The 21,159-nt window shown below is 39.9% G+C and overlaps 1 protein-coding gene across 4 annotated transcripts in view; it reads right to left on the bottom strand.

The window, feature by feature from the left end:
* The window catches only part of palm3 (paralemmin 3), a 33,325-nt gene extending 13,227 nt beyond the window's left edge, over window positions 1-20,098 (bottom strand). The window contains exon 1 of one of the 4 annotated variants that reach the window (XM_085162883.1): window positions 19,504-20,098. The gene's annotated coding sequence lies outside the window, so the exon portion shown is untranslated. The remainder of the gene's footprint in view (window positions 1-19,503) is intronic. The other 3 variants (XM_085162884.1, XM_085162880.1, XM_085162882.1) reach the window with 3 other exon arrangements.
* Between the last annotated feature and the right edge of the window lie 1,061 nt (window positions 20,099-21,159).

Genomic DNA, 21,159 nt, shown 5'->3' on the forward strand with positions numbered 1-21,159 from the left:
CTCATTTCTTCCACTTGTATCTATTATCTCAATCTTTCAGTCTCACCCAGAGCGCATGGCCATAGGTGAATGTAGGGACATAGATCGACCAGTAAATCAACAGCTTCACTTCACCACAGCTACAACGTCCACATCACCGCTAACACCAAACCAATTTTCAGTCTCCAGTTCCACTCTCTATTCACTTATGACCAAGACCCAAGATACTGATACTCCTCCACTTGGTAGAGCTACTTATTACCAACCCCTAACTGGGTAATCCATCCTTTTCTGACTGAGAACCATGGCTTCAGACTTGGAGGTGCTAATCTTTATCCCGTTCTCATTGACACTCGAATCCAGACCATCCAAGTACAAACTGAAAAGTCAAGTCAACAAAACCCACACCCCCCCAAATTAGGAGTCATATGAATATGAAATCTTCCTTTTAAACTATGAATCTTTTTACCTCAACTGTGAATATTAACACAACTCCCACAATCATATTCTGGCATTAAGAAAGCCCAGCAGCGCATAAATGTGTGGGACTTAAGGGCCTTTGTTAATTTGGCCTAAATCCAATACATCCCAGAAGCAGACAGCGGCAATTAAGTCATGTGGTCATAATCATAGTTTTGCCACTACAGCATTTAATTACAGATAATGCTTCACCTGTAACACCTGCTACATGCCAGCTTAGATCAGTTCCATTAAAGCAGATTTGGTTTTGAATGCTGTAATTTGCGTCGAACACAAAGCTTGCCAATTGAAGCTATCTGCTCTCAGTGGTATGACCCTCTACCACACACACACACACACACACACACACACACACACACACACACACACACACACACACACTCACACACAGTAGTCTGTGTGTGTCTAGCAATGCTGAGATATCATTAACAATAACCATTTTGCCAGTGAGCCAAAGCAGTGTGAATATGAGCCAACATAAACAATACAAGGACAGGTTGAAGAGCAGAATTCAGCCATCAATAACTTTGTCCTTCAAAGTTCTAGATGTCGTAGTGCTTTCCCCTCTGTGACATATAAAAATGGCTGGTATAGAAAAGATCTCTCTTGAGAAATTTAAGGGTCAACTATCCACTATCAGAAATAAATGTCAGCTTCAAGGGATGCAACCATACATTTGCTTAGCGCCAGTTTCACCTATTCACGCTGACTTGCATCAGCCTGTTGGCCCTTCTTGGACACTTCAATGAACTGTTAATTGATGTGTTCATTGAAAGGCTGAGCAAGTCGAGTTGCGTCACCGTCATTCAGCATTACCCCAGCAGGGTTTCTTTACAAACATTCCTCCTGCCCTGTTGCAAAAGAATGTGGCGCATATTTTCCGTGCATGCATGTGTATGTAAAAATGTATATTTGCCTAGTGGGGAGTCATGAAGTCTGTATACCAAGTGCTTGTGTAGTGACATTAGCTCTGTGGGAACAGATGGAGGAACAGTAGGGTGTCTGCAATGCAAACTACAAGTATTATAGAATTACAGCTCGCAGTTTGTGCTGTTCTCTGATCCACACCGACGGGGAGTGCACGATTAACTGCATATGAGACTAAAAAATGGGAAAGTTGGGTAGTGTTATTTCTAAAAGGCAAGGCACTTAATCAAAAGACCAGAACAACTTCCCTACAAACTTTGATGTTCAGCTAAATCACAGGTGAATGTAAAGAAAAGTCTGAGAAAATACCACAAAAACCGAAGCATTAGCATTTTATTTTTCGACCGCTTTAAAAAGAAAGTCTCTAAAGAGTCTGTGTGGGATGCAATCAGCACAGTCAGTGTTACCTGATAGGCAGTCATCACATGCATCAATGCCTCATGTTGGTCTCTGTTAGGTGGAATACAACCTATAGTGGTAGGAAAGATGCAATGTCTATATAAGCTTGCTACATGGGTGTCATAGAAATCTAAAGGATGTTTCTGAGCTGAGAACCTTATTTAAAAATAATAAATGACTCAAACATGAGAGCAGCAACTGCAGTGAAGCATGGAAACTGAACTTTTGGTATGAGACTAACAAGATTGTGACATGGTGCACTTTGAGTCCAGACATTGCTACATTGGGATAAATGACTGACAAAGCTCCTGTGATGAACAACTGGGTTAAACTGGAGCACTATAACACCCTAAATATATTGTGGGGAAATTGCATCACTTTGGTCAAAAACTGAGATTATAGGGGAGGACGGTGAGGAGAGGGAGTCACTGAAAGGCCACCCATTTACATGTTGATTGTGGGTGAGGATGAAATCACGCTGCTGACAGAAATGCAGAGAAGCAGGGTGGCCAGCACCGCAAGTTTCTGCTCCATTTTTTTTTTAAAGCTCCTTTCACAGTTCATGCTATAATGACGCTAAGAATACCCCCTCATTAAACTGCTTTTCCTGGTTCAACCCGAAGCAAACAAAGAGGGTTGACGACTAACACAGCGGTGTAGGTGTGCAGGATGGCGTCCTGCTATGCTGGCTCCCTGTTTCACACAGATGTTGATTCAGCTCTGTGACTGGCTCTGTTACAGGCTTAAAGGCAACAATAACCACATAAAAAATGCATAATGGCAATGTATGACTATGTGAAAGGGGCTTTGAAGAGATGTGGGGATGGAGGTGGGAGATCAAAAAAATAAAAATAATATAAAAGAAGGTCCCGACTGAGAGGAGTGGGGAGCAGATAAGTGTGCGGTATCGTGTGTCCTCAATTACTATAAGCTTACCTAAGTACTAACAGTGTTAGCTTTTTTTCTTTCATAAAAGCAAACCTCATACGCTGAAATCAAGTATAAAGTTTATTGCATTAGCTTGAGGCTCATTTACAATATTGCTTCTAAATGTCCCATTTGTGTTTCTGTTCAGTATTGCTGTAGTTCTTTTCAGCCTTGGGGAATAGAGTATTCAACTGTAGCATTTAAACTGCAGAAAGGAATAGTCAAAGATGACAGGAGCAAAAAAAAGGTTCAAAAGCACACTGGGACTAAAAGTTCAATCTGGAAAGTTTCACATTTTCTAATCTGTGAAACAAAGAGAGACAGACAAAGTATTTCAAGGCCACCGCAAGTTCAAAATATCCTTCCACCAAAGTGCTTGGGAACAGGAAGAGTGAAAACATCACCCTTCGGCAGGAGAGCGTGCAATCTCACCGACCCTGATCTCTGAACCGATGCATCCTCTGCTTTCGTCACCGGCTCTTGCTCAGGAAGAGGCAGATTTAAAGAGCCTGCAAACTTACTGTAAAACAAATTAGCAGACTGAACTTCATTTGGAGACGAGTCAGTCAAAGAAGCAATTATTCTTTAGCTTGAGGGATGGACAGAGCAAACTGTAGTAAAGTGCTTTTTCATCAGCTATTGATTTTTGGTTGCTTTACAGACACAGCAGCAGAAATTACTTATTGGAGATGGACATCCTGCATATCTAGATGGAAATAAATCTGACACGCAGTGGGAAGGTGTGTTTATGTGGGTAATGTGTGTGTGTGTGTGTGTGTGTGCTGTACATGAGTGGGTGGTATGAGTGGAATTTGTGTAGCTTGGATCGTTCTGTCTCAAAAGCACACGGCCAACATCCTCTGATTGACAGTCCAGGCCAGGGAAATGAAAACACCACATTCCACTGCTCTGTGTGTGTGTCTGTGCACGCGCGCGTGTGTGTGTCTGTGCACAAATCACACACAAAAAAAAGTTTAATGTGCAATTTGTGTGTGCATTCTAAATCACAGCGCTAACAGTGTAGTAGACATTGGAGCATGTTGAGGATTATCAGAATCAACAGCAGACATCACAGAGCCACTCCAAGTCATTTATCCACTTCATAACTCCAACTACAACCTAGCATCTACGTAACAAAGAGGATAAAACAATTTGTGAATATAAAAGCGCAGAGAAAATCATCCACCTACGAATCTCAGATTTATCAGAGGGTTACCTTTGCAGATGCGAACAGTAAGCTTGCACAAGTCATCACAAGGGAACACATTTGCTTGAAAGCATCAAAGGACTCACTGCAGGAGGATATCAAAAGACATGTTCCAGTGGCTAAGACTAAAGTGAGTTTAATGCACTGACGATCTGACTAAACAGTGTTGAGAGAGGAGACAGTGATGGAACAAAAGCACCTCCAAGGAGCAAATCTCTTTGCTCTCATTTGGTCTCTTAAGTTTTACAGCAGTTAAAAAGATTCAGTGGGATCAATAGGATCCTGTCAGGTAATACACTCACAAGTGCATGTGTGCGCACAGACACACACACACACACACACACACACACACACACACACACACACACAATAGAGTCTCTGTTGAGCAGGTAGTGGGCTGGTCTTCGTTCTGCCCGCAGTATCCTGCTCCAACATAGCACACACCCACAGAATTCCATCCGGGGTTGTACCTCAAAGCAAGTTCAAAGATATGTTTTTGTGATCTTGCTCCACTAAACCTAATTTCTGCAGTAAGGGCAAATACAGAAAGCTGCTTATAAAATATTTGAGTCGACCAAAGATTTGTCAATATAGCTATGACCACATTCAAATTAAAATCAGTGATGTTGTCAGCTTATGAACTTATGACCAGTCACAAGTCAGGAAAGATCTACTATATATGAAACTATATATATGTATGAAATATGTATATAACTATATATATGAAATATGACAAGGTTAAACACGCTACATGCTAAAAACAGCAGCGTTGTTCCAGCCCTAGCAGCACTGTGTGAATGTGTGTGTTTTAGGAAAAGTGTTCAGCGTTCAGATCGTAATATTAAACTGTCTGGAAGCAAGTAAAGAACAAATAAACAATTCTAACCAGCAAGAAAACCTACGCTTATACAAAAGGTCAACAACTACAAAGTGTTGGACATGAAATGATGGAAACAGATAAGCCACATCTGTGAGAAGAAGAACAACAGCAAGGGTTTAAAAATACTTGCAGTCAGTGGTTAAAAAGAAATTTATAGATTGCATGAAAAAAGGGCTGACTCTGCTGGAATCTATATTTCTCATGATGCTCGCCAGGAAAGACAAAGATTTTAAACAGTCTCTGAAATCTATACACCTCACTATCTCTTACGCAGGGCTGCAGGATATTCTGAGGAAGAATGAATGATGATGCAATTTTCAGAGAGGTAACTGGTCAATTGGAAGTGATTTTCATACGTGCCGGTCTCTTATCTTGAACGTAACCTGTTCCCGGGCAGATTAGGTGGGCAGAAAGTGAATCATATTCATAATCCTCGGCTGATTCATGAACTCCGGTTGTGATTCTCTTTCCCAACTGGAGTTTGGTTCACTTGGTCTGAAGCAGGGAGAACAAGTTACACACTGTAACCTATTAGACCTGGAATGTCAGTGCTACATGGATCCATGTACAGAAATGAAGCAAAGCGAATGATAGAGGGCTCTTTCTTTATGGAAGGTTTAGTTTCTTTTGTGTCACAAATAGCTCGGAAAGGTACAGGAAATACTTATTGGGAACAATTATAGTCAAGACTGCAGCTTGACTGAATAGTGTTATCCTGTATCTGACAAAATTATCTACCAGGTCTGCCTTGCTGTGCCTACTGACATATTCTGTGCTGTTAAACTACAGTTTGTGCAGCCATTATGTCTTCAGGCAAACACACAGATGGCTGAAAGAATACTAAATACCGTATATGGCTACCTACTGCTCGATGCTGCCCTCTGAGTGGTTCTCAAGACGGGCAAGCTTCTGATCACTGGCTATGTCAAACTCACCATCTGCCACACACATTTAAAATATTAAGTCTAGATGGATTTGGGGTGAGAAAAATCAGTTCCACAGCCATTAGGCTGAGCAACTGATCAAAAGCGACAGCATGGCGAGGCCTTTGTTAAGACCTTGTCATCCACTCATCAAATCAGCAGAGCGGCTGCAGAGATTAACACGGTCATCCAGAACATACATATGTATGATGAAGCTGAAGAATAATGCGCGACGCATCTTGGATGAGTCATCGTGGCTTACTGAGTATGATTAACATGCAGGATTATCTGTTTTATCCAAATGTGAAGAAGTCAGATTGCTGTAAGAGTCTAACTGTACGCACTTTATAGAATGGCTCAGTTTTAGAAGTGTCAGTGTGCGGAAACACCTCTGTGATCTGAAGGTTTGTGTGAAGTCAGCTCAGGCAGTCTTAATGTAAGAGCTAACAGGGGATTATTATTTTGTACTGAAGATTTCATAATGTTCACGAAGATTATATTTAAATTTGGACTAGATTAAGGTAAAATTTCAGTATTTTTTATTTGGTCTGTAAAATCAGTGAATCTCTTCACGCCTTAAATTATGGTATGTTGGGTTGGACTTCTCTAAGGAAAGTTAACATTATACAATGTATCGACTTTGTGATTGGGCTATTAAAAAGATAAAATAATTGCATTTCATTTATCATCCATGATGCACTGAACACTTCCCATAAGCCACCACTGAAAACCATTAACTTTTGAGAACTGCGACTGTATAAATGAAAATTGAACTGAACCTAAAACTAAGCACAAAATGTTAAATTGACCTTTTGAACATTGAACAAATTATTTTTAATATACATTTTTTGCTACTATTTGTGCCATTTTTGTGCAAATGACAGAAAATCTGTTAAGAGTTTTCATCTCAATGAATAAATAAAGGCTTGATTAAGTTTGAGTGATGCGAATTTTGTCATCAGAGGATCAGTGCCCTCAGATTTGTACTCCAGTACTCGAGATGTACTCTTAAGGGACTTGAAAAAGTGAACAACAGTAACTGCTCATCCGTGGTGCCTGTAGCTGTTTGTGTGCATCCACAAGTGAGCCTAATCCCAGCCTCAAGCTTCAATTAAAACAAAACCAGTAGTTAAACTTTTAGTTTTACAGCTAGTTTTGTTTGGTTTACTGTAGTCAATGACAGTGCAACTTAGTCACTGCTTTGAAAAACACAGCTATGAGAGCATGATGAGTGGCCATCTAAAACCACCCAAGGTGTGCCTTTATCCACATCTTCTTAGCTGTGGACAGCTTGCAATTAAGCCCACGCACTTCCAAACACTATAGCCACTGTCCCACTGCAGGGCCAGCAGAAACTGCAAAGGAATGCAACACACTGTTCAGCATATGGATCTAATGAAATATCCTTATTAATATCACTAAAGGTTTCAGCCATGTTTCCCTGGCCTTGGTGAAACCTATCGAATTGACACGGAAGATGTTTGCAAAATGACCATCATGAAAGCACTGGCTAATAGCTGGGTTACCACCCAGCTTTTTGTTTGCATGTAGACTAAGTCATGACCCTGCATGACAGTTCTAAAGTGTCACCCTTAAACTGTAAGATGCGTAATCACTGTGCTTTCGGTGTTTTGGTATGCACAAATTCCCTCTATCTGCAGCTACGAAACACTGGGCACAGGTAGTCAAGGTACGTATTAGTTTTCCCGATAAGTAGGAAACCACTGGTTTTTAACCCTGAGGTGGAATGCACCGAGTGGGTGGTGTTACACTCAGATGAGTGAAGATTATATGTTAGATGAGGCTTCACAGGAAAGCGAGAGAGGGTAACTCGATGTCATTACAGTCATTATAACCTTTTACAGTATATTTCACTTTGGTACATGGTGCCAGTGTCATTGCAAGACGTATACTGTTTACATAATAGCTCTAGAAGTGTAAACTTGAAATGAATCTGTCATTTTAAAATGATTAAAACCTCCTAACTTGGAGGAGCAGGGCGAGCTTCAGAAATGAAAAAAGTAAGGGGAGATTAAAGAAAGCATAAAAGACAGATGAGACGGAGACATAAAAGGAAGTAGAGAGGTTAAAACAAGCGAGAGAACAAGAATTAGAGGAAGTGAAGTTAAGAGGGGGATCAGAGTTTCACACACCTGTTCTGACAAGCCCTGACAAGACACTTGAGGCAGTAACACCACTTTTAACAGTCTACCCGCACATATTAAGTTCACACTAGGACTCTTTATAACGCCCCTGTCTTCATTCTGTGCAGACACATTCACAACAAAGTGAGAATAAAACTAGGAATGCGATAGTAATTTCACCTGCAACAGTGCACTAACAGTTAAAGCTGTAAAATTTTCATTTTTCCTAGAAATACAAAAGTGACATTCACATTGTAAGTAAATTATTGAATATCCTGAAATAACCTTTGATGATATCCTCTTATAAATGCTCTATTCCATAATAAATATTGTACTAAAGTACAAGAGTTTTGAGTTTTAAACTTGACACAAGCTTATATACTGAAACTGTTCACCAAGCATAAATTTAGTTTGGAAAACATACTGGGTACTTTTGACTATTCATTCATTAGAACCTGATAAAACCATATTGAAAATACAATTACTCTTGTTTTGTTTAGACTTTATTTAGGAGCTGATGTGAAAAGGAGGCTTCAACTAGGCTTGGACAGACTGGGCTTGTTCTTTTCAAAGAGCACTTTAGAAGCCTTGCGCACTGGCAAAATGTCATCAAAATGAAGGAGAAGACTCTTTTCTCCCCAGCCCAAAGTGGCTCTGCCTCCTCAGCTCAATGATGCACGCGGGCAGTGAGGATGTTCATTTATATTGCTGCCTTCAGGTTATCTGTTTGTGCTACTTTGTGGTTTAATCATTCACCACTCTGTGCATTAGGAAACTGTCGACTGTGTTAACGGAAAGCAGGTCGTGACAGGTGGCATTCATGCAGCAGAATCTAATAAACAAAGGCTGCGAACAAATTCTAAATTAAATACTAATCAATTTTAAAATGTATTTCTTGGCTAGCGTACTGACGATGCAGACTGGGCCAGGACTTCATTTATTTTCAAGTCAGCACGGAAAAGTCTGGGAGTAGAAGTGAGCGAGTACAGTGAAACACATCTAATGATCGTTATCAATGATTTGACCTCTTTTTGGTTACTAAGACTTATGATTGTGTTATTTTAGGATGTTCTACTCAAGTATTTTCAGACTTTCTATTCCCACACAATTCTTGTCCTAAGTACTCTCTTTGCACTTTAGGCAAGATTGTGTTAGACATGTATTGGCTTGCTTCTGTGATCTGTCTGCTTGTGTGCCGGATTAGTGTGTGTGTGTGTGTGTGTGTGTGTGTGTGTGTGTCAGGCAGGTTTGGAGAGGAATGCAGGACTGTTGTAATCCAGTCTCGGTTCATTTTCGCTATTGTCACCGAGTCAAAAGCCCGTAGGCCTGTTTGCCACAGGGCCCCATAGCTCAGTCATGACTACAGACATATTCTCACATATTGTACTGCAGCCTAAATCGTTTTTAAAACAACAACGGGACAACACATCATTAGAAAAGCAATCTGTAGATACAGTGAAAAGAACTCTTAAAAGATCTTTAAATTTCAAGTTTTGAAATAACCTAAGGATACAGTTGACTAAGGTAACAAAATGACCTTGCAGTTTCAAAGTGGTGTTTGTTTAAATTTGTTCTGGAGGATATCCAGTCACCTTGCAAATGTCTAGTCAGGCAACTTAATGTTTAACTTCCTTCCTTCCTTGTAATCATTGTGGACAAGCAAACACAATTTCAACCAATCATTAAATATGTTAAAGACAATACACTGATCCTTCAACCCATAGCTGTCAACACTCTCAGCTTACCATTATGTAAACACAATGTTAGAAATGTGACATGATTTTGCTGCATTTCATTTGGGTATTATCAGTGCCAGACTTAGCTAGGCTGATTTAGTTATTATGGTATAGTTTATCCCAGGGATGTCAAACTCGTTTTACACAAAGGGCCACATACAGCTTACTTTGATCTTAGGAGGGTCAGATGAGTCAAACTTGTAAAGATGTTTAACTACACATTAAAATGCTGTGTCATGGTAGTGAATGAAAGACATCTGTCATTTGTGCTTAAATTGTAACAAACAAATGCGTAAAATTACAGGTGAAGTTCTGGTAACATAGCTAGTTTTTGTTAATTCACAGAAAAAAATCCCTTCTTTTTCTGTTTTGTTAAAATGGGGGCCTGTTGTAGAAAACAAAACATGTACTATAGTTAATTTTCTATAGTAGATAGTTGGGAAAAAAATGAAAAAGTCTACAATTTAAGCTTCACATTTTTCAAAGTGTCCTTGCCGGGCCGATTCTGGCCCCGGGGCATTATGTTTGACAAACCTGGTTTACCCTACCAAAGAGTCATATTTAATATATATGACATATATATTTAAACTCATATTTTTTAAACATAGTCATAGACAGTTAGGGAAATCTGTCACTTAAACAACCCTCTTTTTCAAAATTAACTTTTTCTACTGCTCACTGAGTGACTCTGCTCTGCTGACCTTTGGCGTTCCTCAGGGATGTGTTGTAGGACCTAATGTTTTCTTTAACATTCTCCTTTTAACAACATATTTTTCATCATTATGAAAAAGAAAACAGAGAAAAATGCACACCTCACATATTCTCAGACTTCTTAACTTCAGCCAACTTCAACATGTTTAGTTTAGTTTGGATTGCAAACACAAGCGCACAGACACACACTCATACTTATGTAATTGTTATAAACAGCTGCATTCGTGTGTAATGGTTGTCCATAGAGACGGCTGCTCTGGCATTGTGGAATAGTTTATTAGGCTAAATAATTAACTGCCTTATTTATCTTAAGCTTATCTAATAAAAACATTCAACAGTTTGTGCACCTGTGTCTCCGTCTTCATCTCGGGCTGAGTGGAGTAAGCTATCACAGATAAAACAGGGTTTGCCGCTCCTCTTCATGTTGCCCTCAAGCTTTTTTTTGTGCTGATATGCTTTTTTTCCCTCACATTTGTAGTCTGACCACTTCTTCTTTTTTTTCACCCCTGCCTGGTTCCTTTGCTATTGCATAGAAGTCTTTTCCTTCAGTAGTGTTTGTTCAGTCCTGATTCCAGAGGTAAGAACATCAAATAAAGCAGTTCTCCTTTTCTACCCTTCTCTGAGTTTCTTCAATTAATGGCGCTTGTAGATGAAGATGAACAGATGTTCTGAAAAGAATCTATATACACATTTCTTCCTTTGTTCACACTTAGATGTGGCACAGTTTTATACATCTGTCCCCTGGCCTTTGCTCCAAATCACTCCTTGGGTAGAGTACAGTGTTGTTCATCTTGATTTTCTTTTCCACTTAAAGGGGATCTATTACAATTTCTCCAACTTTCTGTCATTCACACACACACTACTATTATGTTGGATGCTCATATTTAAAGATGGCCAAAACTGCAAATAATAAACTCGTTGTCTGTGTAAGTCATCCCATACTTGAAATGCTTGTGCTTAGATACTCTTACATGTGTGATGTCGAACTGGGAAAATTCATAATATAATCATCTTGGCTTAAGGAGAGGTTCAAGAGCTAAAACTGCTCATTTTAGACAAAAGATGATGCTGCACCAGGACACCAAAATAAAATAAAAGGGGTTGTTTTGTAGATCACATAATGCTTATTCTGTGAAATACAATGAAGCTTAAGAATTAAGAGGTAGATAAGAAACCACATTAAGAAACCATGACCTTATTCACTCATATCCTCCAAATGTAGAACGAGTTATCAGAATATTACCTCCTTGGTTCCTATTTGTCACATAAATCCAAAATCCCACTCTTAATATGAGGTACATAAACTCCACAGGTCATGCTATCTCAAGTCCTCGTACACCTCAGACTTTCAGTACAACCGGTGGTGGTTGGATGCATTAGTTATGGGCATGAGAAGGAGTATACAACACTAGTGGGTGGTTTGGTGGAGTGGTCTGGGAGAAATAATCTGCTCATGAATGTGAATAAGACCAGAGAGATGACCTCAGAAGGAAGAGGACAGCTACACAACCCATGTCTATCCTGGCACAGGATGTTGATATGGTGGAAGAGTACAAGTACCTGGGCGTCCACATCAACAACGAGCTGGAAGACCAGTGCTGTATACAAGTTAAGGCTGCATACAAGAAGGAGATGAGCAGGCTCTGTTTCTTAAGGAAATTCAGATCCTTTAATACAAGCAGCAAAATGTTGGAGATTTTTTCCAAAAGTCCTTTAGTGAGTGCAGTATACTTTGCTGTGATCTGCTGGGGATGCAGAATCAGACCTGCTGACACCAACAGACATAATCAACTGATTAGGAAGGACGCCTCTGTGACTGGCTGCAAACTGCATACTTTTCGAGTGGAGAGGAGGTCAACGAATAAATAGTTTTCCATCACTGACTCATTTTATCCCCGTTGTTTGTTAATTTAGTGGCAGCAAGTTGTGAAATGATTTTGGTCCCTTAGCTTGTCAGTTTGTGGACTGAGCCTACCTGGTTGGAAAATGTTTTACATACGGCCAAAACTTAACTACACCAGTGTATTCTGTACAAGAATATTTGGTTCTTTGCAGTACTGAAATCTATTAAAATGATGTAAATGAATATTATTTCCAACCATATATGCTTGAAAAGTCTTTTGTAGCAGAAGTATAGGCTTGGCAAGGTTCTCAGCACTCAACATAGCAGGGTTTCAATAGCAGCTGACTCAATAACACTTTACCACACTAAACAGGCTATTTGTCAATGTATGAAGGTAATAACTCTCTTTATCTACAGAGCCAAACTTTGGAGTTGGCCATTAAAGTCTGGCATGTAACACCTGCAACTCCATCACAAGCTCTGTGTCTAGTTAAACTTATTAACAGAAATCCAGTAAGAGTGAAGAGTCCAGTAAGAACAAAACCTTTCAGAGCAGGTATGATACACACGTTTCTTCAAATATCCAGAAAGGCTACAGCTCACAGTCTCTCATGGTTGCCATTAGACACAGAAAAGGGGTTTAAATGCAACTTCAAAACAACATATTGAACATTAAGGACAACAGATGGAAATTAGCCTTTGGCTATAATCTGGCATGTTTACATTCATGTAATTTTTTTTTTACATTTATGTTCATTAACATGCACTGTCCTAAATAAATAAATAAAATAAAATTAATTGGTATAAAAACTTGTGACTGCAAACAATTATACAAAGTAAACTTGAATAATAAGGGAACAAGTAATATGGATGGGTTTCCAGATACAGACATCATCACGTGTTCTGGACCTTTCTTTACTGGCAGTGGCAGACGTAAAAGCATAGGACCTTTCTTGACCAAGCAGTAGTTGTACTAATTATATTTTACTGAATAGCGGACAAGGACACATACCTCTAGGAAGCAAAAGAAAACAACACATGTCAACCCCCTCTGATGATGAAAATACCGTGTTTATGCTGTGATTGCAATAAGCATTTCTGCCAGGACTAAACCACAGCCACCAAGCCCCTACAGACAAACTATGCTTGGTACATCAGTTAAATTTTCAGTGTGGGATGTAGATCTGTCACTGGCAATTTGTGCAATTCAGCTACAGGTGAGGTTCTTCCAAATTAGTTGTGAAGTGCCAGTGAGAAGATGTGGTTTACCATATAATTGACTAGACAAGAGCATCACACATTGGCTGCAGCTATGGAAGGATGCCTAACATTAGACAGATTTCTGGAATCACAAAAATGTGAGAACACTTCAGCTTCTCCCACCACAAAGACACAAACTCACCAAAAATGTGGACACAGTCCTTACAGTTTTTTTTTTTTTTAATTGGGCTGTTTTGTTAAACCACTTTAGTGCACATAATCTAAAACATATCCAGTTCTTGTTTTGCAACCATGTTATTCCAGTGTTTTAAACATCCAATACTTCAGATAAAGATTACCACATTGTTCAGAGTAATTGTTGCGTACAGTGTGCATTAGTGGGATTCTTTTGTTACATCTGTGCATTGCTTGATGGCCAACCTGACTTTGTAACCTAGTAACCACAACTGTGGGCTTTTTTTTGTTTTGTTTTTTCTGATGTCTTGTGGTTGTATTACTTGTGTTATCATCTTTGTTTCATTTGCAGATGAATAGAAACACCAAATCATTCTAGTTTCTTGAACAGAGCTGCAGCTAGCAGTTACTCTCATTGTTCTCCATTATTGATCAGTTGTTTGGTTCGTATCACCCTCCCACATTTCTAAAAGCACAAGGTTTGTCATGGAGCACTTGTGTTGTTAATTTATTATCATATAAAGAGTAACACAAAGAAAAATCACAACTGAGACACTGATTCAGACCACCTTTTTGGATTTTTGCTCGAAAATGTACTTAAATTATTAACAGTTTTGCACAAGCAGCAGCTTAATTTGCTGTTAATTAATCGTTACCATTGTATGTTCATCAGAAAGGCCAGATTATCCTGTGGCGGTTCGTTAACATTCCTTTTCTATGTATAAATTTGAATTTTACAAGTTGACTTTCCTCCAACGTTTAATATATGATAAAAGCCACAAAGGCACAGGTGACATCTTAATGAAGACTGCAATCTTACACCACAATTTAAAAAGAAATGCATTAGAGGGATGTTTTAAATGCTGGCAAGCTAAGAAGCTAAAGTATTCAGACAGCTTTCAGGCAGCTCTGATATTTCTTGTTATCTCCTCAGACTCCTTCGCTGCCATAACACATTACTTAACTCCCTAATCCTTGACCGCTTGATTAATACTTTTCTTGTGCAGACAAAAGAAGGGATCTTTACTCTTTACCCAGAAAACTGAAGATAGTAAATGTTTTTCCATCCACCCCCTCCCTGTTCGTACTGTCAGCGAGGATTTTCTGAGGCTTTAAGTCATTATTATTGCAAATGAAAGGAATACCACACACAGGCGTTGATTTGAAGAGAAAAACAGTCGTCTGTGCCTAAACAAGACAAGCTAAGGAGACCTGACAAAAAGATGAATCTTATACCACTGTTGATAGCTCAGTATTAGGGTATGGCTGCCATGTGAGGCATCTTCGAAGTGACATGGTGACATATCGCTGAAACATCCTCCAAGGTCATGTAAGCAAACTAGGAAACAATATTCTATGATTAACTCTTCTTAAAGGGAGAATCCATCCTTTTACACAAATCAATATCTTCACTACTAAAATCTGAAAAGTTAAACTAGGTTATATCTTGAAGGTTATGCTGGCTTGGGCAAAAAGATTTCTAACAAGAAAGCCTGTGTTACAAACAGGGCATGTCAAGTTTTAAAAACATAGCAGTGCAAAAAGCTGGAAGGCTCTAACCAGAGACGCTTTTAAGTTCTGTTTTAAAGCTTGGCCCATATTAGGAACTAAGTAAGAATCTATCCATGTATGATGTCTTTGATGCAATACCTAATTGGTGGAAGAACTGCAGTATGAGTCATAAAGTCATAGTGGGACACAACAGCTTTGCCTAAAATTCGAATTCCAGTTGCTAAAATTTAAATACTGGCAAATGAAACCTAAACCAAATAACACTAGAATGCTGAGACCTTTCTGTTGCAATAGGAAAGACTAAAAAAAAGCTTTACATGTGACCATTATCATAGTAATCTGTTGTTTGCACAGGAACCAGCTCTGCCCATGCTCTGCAATCTGAGTCTAATTCTCTGTTTAGCCAAAATAATAACCTGAAGCAAGATGTGCATTTTGCACACTGAGATAGAAGCATGAGGCACACAGTGTGTGTGAGGTAGTACGCCCAAGCAGTACCACACAGTGAGCAGAGGGAATCATTAATCAGGCAAAGCTTCACAGAACATACTTTTAATGGAAAAAGTTGCACTTGTGTAAAAAGCTCAGCTAAAATTTGACAATGTGCTAACAATCATGGAGGAGTTGGTTTCTGGTGTCAATGCTTCAGTGAGGGGCAAAGAAATGTGTAAATCCAATCTCACTTAAACCAGGGATGGACAGACTTTCACGGAGAAATGCTGGAGGCGATTCGACAGTGAGGAATTTCCCTCCTGCTGGAAATTCATCCATCATCCAGTTTGCCAAGCAAAGAAGTGGTGGGTTTCATCACTCCCAGCTACACTTTTGTCTCCTCCCCTTTATCTTTCTGTTTTTTAATCTCCCTCTGCCTTGTCAGAGTCTAACTCTCCACTGCTCTTTTCAACAGCATTTGAAAAGATAAAACTCTTGCTGATTGGTGGTGCTGACGACCACACAGTCTCTCCTGCCCTTTTATCTGCCTTTAACAGCCCGCTCTCTCTTCCTTTTTGCACATTTGTGTAGATTTCTGCAGATTCATATAAAATCTAAATTCTCTGCAAGCGACGTGCATGCCGATCTGGCTGCTATGGTATATTGTTTGTGCATCAAAGATAAAACTTTTCAGCTGAACAACAACAAACAGGCCATCACTTTTTGCTACACAGGAGTTGGCTTTATTACTATGGCACAAAGCAAGAGAGACTGCTGTGACAGCCAAAATGCAACAAAGACATCCACACCATTAAAAGTATGAAATTAAAAAATACCCTTCATGCATGTTTCATTTGTGTCCACATAATGTGGAAAATTTGGAGGTTATCTTAGACAGATGTGCAGCCTGGCTTCTCACAGAAGACATTAGCGAGTTTAATGGTTATTTAAGATAAAAAGAAAACTGTCACTGTACAAGAGCAGAAAAACACAAGTTGGAATCAAACAGATGAAAATGTGACAGCAGCTGAATGCAGCACAACTTGCTCATGGTTAGGGTTGCCAACCGTCCCTTAAAAAACGGAATCGTCCTGTATTTAGAAACAAAAGTACACGTCCCGTATTGAGCTGAAAAGGGACGCACTTTGTCCCGTAATACAGTGAGAATCAAAAGTAGTCTATAAGTTTTAATGTAATTAACGCTTTGTTTAAAAACATAATTCCCAGCCCCTCTCCTGCTTTGTGACCAATGAGCTGACAGCACACTTATGACAATTTGAGTATGACAATTCAGATTACCGCTCATCTCATTGGTTGAGGAAAGGTCGCTTGCGGAGAAAATACCGGAAGACAACAGATGACCACAACAAAAAGCATGGCCAACAGGGAAACAAACGCCGACACTGCGGTGCAAGTCTCAGACGACAGTACACCTGAAGCTGGGCAAACACTGTGCGATTTTCAAACTGCACGATTGGCTCGCATGGGTTATAAGTTCGTAGGTCACGATGCAGGGTCTCACACTATACCGCCCGATGCTCTGATGCGACCTGAGTGCTCACACTGTGCCTCCATAAAATGAAGGTTATAACAGAAAATCTGTCGCTTGCTCTCCCTCTCTGTCTTTCACTCACACAGACACACACCACCATCAACTTTGCTAAATTGCTAATGAAAAACACTAATCATGCAGCTGTGATTGAGCAGCAATGTAAATCCAACTATTTTCACGGTTGTTGTGGTCGTGATAATTTGGTGATGCCACATCGAAAAGGCTCGGATGAGCTTTCCAAAGTTCTACAAGTTGTGCCTCCATCGCTTGTGTCCAGATCACACGCTGCACAGCCGTGCTGCTCCGTCTTTTTCACCGACGTTTACGTGTTTGCGCGTGAGCAGTGTGAGCGGCTGCGGTGACACCCTCACGAGCGATTAATGATCGGGAGCTGGTCGTGAGGTGTTAATCGCTTCTCGTTACCCCACGTATACTACACGATGCACGATGAAGGCCAAAATCCGGCCGATCACCAAATCGGTCGCACGACTCAAAAATCAGCTCAAAATGGGCCACAAATTGCACAGTGTAAGCCCAGCATTAGACCAGCAATGTTTGTTCCTCTCAGAGAAAGAAAAAAAGGCTGCAAAAGTACAGGGAAGAATGGGAAAAGGAAAACACCTGGCTGGAAAAGTGCACCAACACCTATAAAGCGCATTGCACTGTGTGCCGGCGCACTTTTTCCATAGGCATGCTTCTAATGGTGGGCACATGAAGAACATGAGGGGCGTGAAAGCTCGGGGAACCCTTAACCAATTTTTGTCCACCAGACCACGGCAGAAGCAGATATGGTATGTAAACACTGGTTTGTTTGTTTTTAAACCTTAACCATTTTAACCATTTTAACCTTAACCTCTGGTTAAGGTTAAAATGGGCATGTGCAGTGAATATCAGCGCTATGTGGCCAGAAGTGTGATAATATAATTTATTTTGTGTAATAAACAACTGCAAGGATATATGATTACAACAAATAGATGAGTAATACATAAAAGTAATACAAAGATGAATAATGATGATGAGTTATGATGCGTAATCATGGGAACAAGTGGGTTTACAAACGGGAGCAAAAGCTGAAATAATGCCTCTACTGAAGCCAATTGCAATAAATGCACTAAATGTGCACTGTTACAAGAATATTTTTCTTTCTATTGTTTTCTATTAATTTATATAATTTTAAGTTAAGCAGGACAGAGTTCTTTTAAAGAAAGATTTACTTTTATTCTCAAAAGTTAAGCATGACAGGTTTCTGTTTAAGAAAGAGACCTGTTTTATTGTGTTAATGTTGTCATTTTGAGCTAAAAATAAATGGCTAAATGATTTTTGTTTCCCATGTGTTGATATCACAAAGAATACGCATCTACTTAAATCAAATTCAAGTCAAATGGTTAAAAAAATTATTTCACACACAAAAAAAAAGGGCTAAAAAATTCACCACACTGGGAAGGGTGAAGACAACTGGGTCGCCCGGCCCTGGCCACGAGGTGTCCCTTATTTATTTCTCAGGGAGTTGGCAACCCTACTCATGGTTGATATTTCAGTCTACTTCTTTCTCCAAATGGCCTCAAGGCCCTCAGTTCTTCAACCTGACAGAAGACGAGCCATGTCAGGAGCTCCTGCTGGGCGCTCGGCTTGTAAATCAGTATACTCAGCTGCATGCTAAGCAGCCTTTGTTTGATAGGCTGCAAGTTAAATACTGGCTGTTTAAAAGCGAAACTCAGAACACAGATCCTGCATGGCTGTTGGTGAAAATGATGAAACAGCAATGTGTTCTGCTGTAAGTTGGTGAGTCACGAGAGCGAGAAAAACAAATGTGTGGTTGATCTGATATGCACACCTTAAAATCTGCCTGCTGTGTATCCGTGAGCGGGGTGTCTGCGAGCACCGCTGGTGACATGCAGCTGCAACAATAACTACAAACATGCAAAAGGATGGAGCCTCTATCTCAAACCACATTTCTTGAAGCTACTCGAAATGAACTACAGACTTGTGCCCCATGGGCGTAATTACCGTATCTCACAAAACTGATAGAAAGATACTGGAGAACAGAGACGCAAATAGTCTGATACTTAACTGTGAAAAGTTGTGGTTTTTTTGGTGGGGGGTGTTAAATCATAAAGAAGTCCTAATATGCAGGACCAAAATTTTCTCTGTGAGTTGTAATAATGTTTTTGATCAGGATTAAAGAAACTACAGAGTGTCCGAAAAAAATAACATGCGACCCTTTTAAAATTATTTCTTAATGGCTTTAGTCAAAAGGTAACTCATTAATGTGCAATGCTTAACAGAGGTCAGACAAGTCAACAGCAGCATGGGCTGTCCCAACACTCTGGCTGGGTTCACTTCCACCTCTTGGCTCAAACTCAAAAGGTGTCAACCGACCACGTACACCGAATACTTGTTGCAAATCATGCAAAGAATATTCACGGGGAAAATGAAAATATTACGCTGTTACTCACCAGCTCAGGCTTGCCCGCTTGATGATATTATAAGTCCAACACAGTGGGAAAGCTGAATTACACAAAATAGAAAAGTTAAAAAAAAAATGCGGGGAGAAAAAAAAGCGACCCTTCTTCCGGCTCAATCAATTTTATGAACAGAGTAAGAAGAGTTACAAAAAAATGCGACACAAACTCCCCGGGTAGTGTAACTGTACACCTGAGTAGCTTCAGCGCGGAGCTGGCCCCAAAATGTGACAGTCGTCACATGAAGGCTGGACGACGCGTCGTCAAATGTGTGAAACGTTTTACTTTGAAAGAAAATAAAGTCCTCGTCAAACAGAAAGCGCTTGAAGAAGTGAAAGAGTCCTGCCTTTCGGCGCTCTCCTGCTCTTCCAAACCCGCTTTTCTGGAGTGTATGCGTGTGTGAGGAGGACCAGAGTCGGTCTGTCCGGCGGTTACCTGACTCCAGTCATTACCGTGAGGCCAGCCCTCCTCACAACAGCAGCTGCCGCCTCATGTTTCCTGGTATTGTCGCTCTGAGTGGCTGCAAAACCGACAAACAGCTTTCCTCAAAAGCAACAGGTTGAGATGCTTTCCTCTTTTATTTGCCGTGGACTGAGCTGTGACCGGCGGCTCTGGCTCTGATCCGTTATATTAACATAAGAGTAACGGCGAAAACTCCAATTACTGTAGTATTTACTTTTCTTTGTGTTTCCTTGTAGCTGTGTCTCAATGCTTGTTTCTCGTAGGTGTGCAAGGCCAAGTTGTTTAAAAGGTATGACTATCACGAAAGTCTAACCAGGGTATGAACAAAAATATAATTATCATTATTAGCATCCCTTTCAGTTTCAGTTTCATTGGTGGCAAAATGAATATGCATGATTTTTTTTCTCTCTTTCTTATGTGTGCAGAGGTAGATGCTATCTGATTTGAACCCGCTATTAGATCTGCAATACATTTACCCAGTGGCAGCCCCATCTAACACAGCTAGCCCAGCTTCCTGTCTGTTTTCAAAGGAAAAGAAGCTTATTAAAAATAACCGAACTCAGAGCAATTATAACACTTCAGAGGACCGCGCAGTAAAAGTGCATCTAATTGCACGTAATTAGGTAGCCATATTGTGATCCAGCTTTATGATTATTTGTGATGCTGTTCAGCTCCTTTGTGTTATGCTGACAGATGTTTATATTATTTTGACCAGTCTTTATATTAATCACACCTCTAGCTGTGAGCTAAGTGGGTGGTATATATTGGATTGCCCAATATGTAGCTGTAAAATGAATAGACTGTAACTGCTCAGGGCTGCATTAAGCTATGCGTGTATTTATTATTTATATAGGATGGGAGCCAGGGATTAGTTTATAAAGTGTGACCCGTGGGTCATCTGCCTAAATGCTCCTGAGTGTCTGATGTAAACAGGTGCCTGAAATCAACTAATTCAGCTGCATTCTGGTTGCCTGATGGAAACAGGAGAGGCTGTTTGGAATATTAATAAGCAAATGAGACAAGGGTAATGCAGGAGTGGGTTGCACATTTATTTGGAATAGCTAATGTGTCATGTCCCTAACCTTTATTTTTCTGCTTGCAATATTTTAAAAAGCAGGGGGGAAAGACACAAAGAAGAATTTCTTGTTGCCTTTGGTAGTAATTTTGCTTGTTTTGTGAACATATTAA

Source organism: Neolamprologus multifasciatus, chromosome 6 (genome assembly GCF_963576455.1).
Source record: "Neolamprologus multifasciatus chromosome 6, fNeoMul1.2, whole genome shotgun sequence".
NCBI classification, from domain to species: Eukaryota; Metazoa; Chordata; class Actinopteri; order Cichliformes; family Cichlidae; genus Neolamprologus; species Neolamprologus multifasciatus.